The sequence below is a fragment of the Schistocerca americana genome, unplaced genomic scaffold, assembly GCF_021461395.2.
Source record: "Schistocerca americana isolate TAMUIC-IGC-003095 unplaced genomic scaffold, iqSchAmer2.1 HiC_scaffold_437, whole genome shotgun sequence".
NCBI lineage: Eukaryota > Metazoa > Arthropoda > Insecta > Orthoptera > Acrididae > Schistocerca > Schistocerca americana.
Window position 1 is genome coordinate 110,001 of NW_025726167.1, and position 5,000 is coordinate 115,000.

The window sequence follows — 5,000 nt, forward strand, 5'->3', positions numbered from 1 at the left end:
AGTATATTACTCGGAAGAGTCAATGACAGTCCAAGCCCCCCTGCGTGGGAAGAGTCTTCCTAGGCCATGACCCACCGGAAGGGCGCAGCGTCCCCCACCCCAGACATGTGACGTCACACTATCGGTATTGACGACTAGACTGATTCCTTATAATCATTTGCCATACACCGGTGGAAGCTGCCGAGACGAGTAACTACATAGCGGGCTCGCCGTGTCACTAATGTACAGAGATACAATAGTTTCGACTGGAACCGGATTAAACGTATACACGGCGCTGATTAGTAATAGATAGAGCCATCAGAATACAGATAATGTATACAACTGTCCGTATACATGCTGAAAGACTCTGCTCACAATCACACGTCAGCCAGACACTCTTATCACGCACTACTCTCTGCCTGTAACAGGCACACAGACAATATCTAAGCACCAGCATGGAACAACACCCAGTGCATCCTCTCTGCCACATTAGACAATCCACACTATCATAACCAGACCGGGAGGTCCACTCGGAAAACAGAATATCCCACCCTTCCGACAACCACCATTGCTCAGCTAAGCCACCAACACCCACACATGTCCTACACAGGGGTGCACCCAACATCACAATACTGCCTCCTGTCACACCACACAAACAATGGCACGAATGAAAGACACAGGTCTGCCACAAGCATGGAATCAGAGCGCCGCCTGTTATGAGCCAAAGGTGCACCCTGACGTGGCAAATCAGATGATGCCGCAGTCATTTACTTACGATAATCACAATCAACAAACCAGCCCCCCCCCCCCCCCCCGAAAACACCTTTCCTTACAACAATGTGTGCCTTAACCTAACCCGTATTGTGCCTTAACCTAACCCGTATTGTGCCTTAACCTAACCCGTATTGTGCCTTAACCTAACCCATATTGCGCCTTAACCTAACCCATATTGCGCCTTAACCTAACCCATATTGCGCCTTAACCTAACCCATATTGCGCCTTAACCTAACCCATATTGCGCCTTAACCTAACCCATATTGTGCCTTAACCTAACCTATATTGTACCTTAACCTAACCCATATTGTACCTTAACCTAACCCATATTGTACCTTAACCTAACCTATATTGTACCTTAACCTAACCTATATTGTACCTTAACCTAACCTATATTGGGCCTTAACCTAACCTATATTGGGCCTTAACCTAACCTATATTGGGCCTTAACCTAACCTATATTGGGCCTTAACCTAACCTATATTGGGCCTTAACGTAACCCACGTTGCGCCTTAACCTAACCTATATTGTACCTTAACCTAACCCATATTGTACCTTAACCTAACCCATATTGTACCTTAACCTAACCTATATTGGGCCTTAACCTAACCTATATTGGGCCTTAACCTAACCTATATTGGGCCTTAACCTAACCTATATTGGGCCTTAACGTAACCCACGTTGCGCCTTAACGTAACCCACGTTGCGCCTTAACGTAACCCACGTTGCGCCTTAACGTAACCCACGTTGCGCCTTAACGTAACCCATATTGCGCCTTAACCTAACCCATATTGCGCCTTAACCTAACCCATATTGTACCTTAACCTAACCTATATTGTACCTTAACCTAACCTATATTGTACCTTAACCTAACCTATATTGGGCCTTAACCTAACCTATATTGGGCCTTAACCTAACCTATATTGGGCCTTAACCTAACCTATATTGGGCCTTAACCTAACCTATATTGGGCCTTAACGTAACCCACGTTGCGCCTTAACGTAACCCACGTTGCGCCTTAACGTAACCCACGTTGCGCCTTAACGTAACCCACGTTGCGCCTTAACGTAACCCACGTTGCGCCTTAACGTAACCCACGTTGCGCCTTAACCTAACCCATATTGCGCCTTAACCTAACCCATATTGCGCCTTACCCTAACCCATATTGCGCCTTAACCTAACCCATATTGTGCCTTAACCTAACCTATATTGTACCTTAACCTAACCCATATTGTACCTTAACCTAACCTATATTGTACCTTAACCTAACCTATATTGTACCTTAACCTAACCTATATTGTACCTTAACCTAACCCATATTGCGCCTTAACCTAACCCATATTGCGCCTTAACCTAACCCATATTGCGCCTTAACCTAACCCATATTGCGCCTTAACCTAACCCATATTGCGCCTTAACCTAACCCATATTGCGCCTTAACCTAACCCATATTGCGCCTTAACCTAACCCATATTGCGCCTTAACCTAACCCATATTGCGCCTTAACCTAACCCATATTGTACCTTAACCTAACCCATATTGTACCTTAACCTAACCTATATTGTACCTTAACCTAACCTATATTGTACCTTAACCTAACCTATATTGTACCTTAACCTAACCTATATTGGGCCTTAACCTAACCTATATTGGGCCTTAACCTAACCTATATTGGGCCTTAACCTAACCTATATTGGGCCTTAACCTAACCTATATTGGGCCTTAACGTAACCCACGTTGCGCCTTAACGTAACCCACGTTGCGCCTTAACGTAACCCACGTTGCGCCTTAACGTAACCCACGTTGCGCCTTAACGTAACCCACGTTGCGCCTTAACGTAACCCACGTTGCGCCTTAACGTAACCCACGTTGCGCCTTAACGTAACCCACGTTGCGCCTTAACCCAACACACGTTGCGCCTTAACCCAACACACGTTGGGCCTTAACCCAACACACGTTGGGCCTTAACCCAACACACGTTGGGCCTTAACCCAACACACGTTGGGCCTTAACCCAACACACGTTGGGCCTTAACCCAACACACGTTGGGCCTTAACCCAACACACGTTGGGCCTTAACCCAACACACGTTGGGCCTTAACCCAACACACGTTGGGCCTTAACCCAACACACGTTGGGCCTTAACCCAACACACGTTGGGCCTTAACCCAACACACGTTGGGCCTTAACCCAACACACGTTGGGCCTTAACCCAACACACGTTGGGCCTTAACCCAACACACGTTGGGCCTTAACCCAACACACGTTGGGCCTTAACCCAACACACGTTGGGCCTTAACCCAACACACGTTGGGCCTTAACCCAACACACGTTGGGCCTTAACCTGCTCTGTAATTGTCATACGACGCGTTAAATTAGTGTGGTGTTGCCTAACTGCAACCCCCGCAATATAGTTTGCTACTCGCACTGCCTGGTCCCCAGAGTATCGCTTCATGTTAAACACCTTGCAGCTATACACTGTAATGCGGATGGCAGCAGGACGTACATGCTCAATGCCCTTCGCAGTTGTTCATTGGCATTTGCATGGCGAAGCACAGCCTACGTTGTGGTACGGCGTGTGTCAACTGTCCGCTGATGTTGTACGTCCAAATCACACACTGTACTGCACATTGGTCCTCATGTACTGAATGATACATCGTGGTACATGTGTGACCGTACCACGACTGCGCCAACAACGGCGAACCATACGGTCCAAATATTGTGCACTCAGCTACGTGTCGTCTCCCTATAAGAGCTGGATTGCAGTATGGTATGCCGTGGATGGCGATCAGCATGAGCCGTCTGTTGATGTAGTGGCGCGTGTTGTCAGACGTAGTCGTCTCTTCTCACACACCGTGATAGCATGGTGCACTGCGTTCCACATCTGCGACATGCGACAGAGGCCGGTTGACAGTCGTTCGCGCAATGGACATCGCATACGTACGGGGGCCACCTTCCACGTGTTCGCGAAGCGTGCACATGTTGTTGCGTGTATGTGGGCAGACATAGTGTGTCGTGACACCTGACACAGGCATGCAACAATCGTTGAATTTGCAAATGGCGATGGACGTCTACGTTTGCTGGTGACGTTACGCAAATGAACAACTGGTAAACGGTTGTGGTGCGGTTGTTCTCGCTAGAGGTGAATCAGTGATGGCGACGATCGGTTGAGCTACCAACCGGTTGTTTCAGCGATACCCACCATGCCCACGAACGTGAATGGCATGTGGGTGTGAAGCGATACGCGGCGGTGGCTGGGTGGGACCGTCCCCGGCCGGTGAGGGGGGGCCTCCCGGCGTGCTGGCCGCGCGGTGCGTGGGCGCACGCGCTACAGCCGGCTGGTGGGGGCGGCCAGTGGCAGGCGCGCCGGCCGACGGAGGCGGCAGGCGGCGCAGCTGCGCGCCGGCGCACCCTGCACGCGGCGCCGTGCGGCCAAAGTAGGTCCTCGCGGGCCCGGTGCGAAGCGCGGTGGACATCTGCAGTGTGCTGGTCCGATTGAGGACTGTGTGCGCTGAGGATGCGCCGCCGCCCGGCGCTCGGCGCCGCGACGCCGTCTGCTGCTCGGTCGCCTCTGCGGTTCTCGCAGGTGGTTTGTATCGCAGCTGTGCGGACGTGTTGGCGCGTGCGCTGTGCTGGGAGAGTTCGCTTCGGCACCCAAGTGGGGCTTTTGTCCTTCTGTGGCGCTGGCGTTGGAGCTGCCGGCCACCGTAGGTGGCGCGTGTTGTCTCCCGCCGGCAATGCCACGAAAGCACGCTCCCGGGCCTCTGTCGGCAGCGGCAAGCTCAGTTGGGAGCACGGGTGGTCGCACCTAAAGCGTCTACTCGCCAAACTCCGGGCGATTGCGCCTCTCTCGAACCCGACCAAGTACTTAGGACGGCGCTGCGCGCCGCCGGGACCTGAGAGGGTTTCGAGGTGTATTGTGCAGGGGAGCTCAGCCTCCTCCTGTTTGCAGAATAATTGAGCGGACGCTTGCGTGTTCGCGCGGGCCCCCGGGACACACTCCCGGGCGGCCGGCTGCTCAGCTCTAGTTGACGCAGCTCCCTGGTTGATCCTGCCAGTAGTCATATGCTTGTCTCAAAGATTAAGCCATGCATGTCTCAGTACAAGCCGCATTAAGGTGAAACCGCGAATGGCTCATTAAATCAGTTATGGTTCCTTAGATCGTACCCACGTTACTTGGATAACTGTGGTAATTCTAGAGCTAATACATGCAAACAGAGTCCCGACCAGAGATGGAAGGGACGCTTT

General features: G+C 51.4%; 1 non-coding gene across 1 annotated transcript in view; it reads left to right on the forward strand.

The window, feature by feature from the left end:
- The first annotated feature begins 4,790 nt into the window (after positions 1-4,790).
- Positions 4,791-5,000, forward strand: part of LOC124582989 — a 1,910-nt gene continuing 1,700 nt past the window's right edge. Inside the window, exon 1 of the ribosomal RNA XR_006974021.1 lies at positions 4,791-5,000. This exon is cut by the window's right edge and continues 1,700 nt beyond it. This is a non-coding gene — a ribosomal RNA (small subunit ribosomal RNA).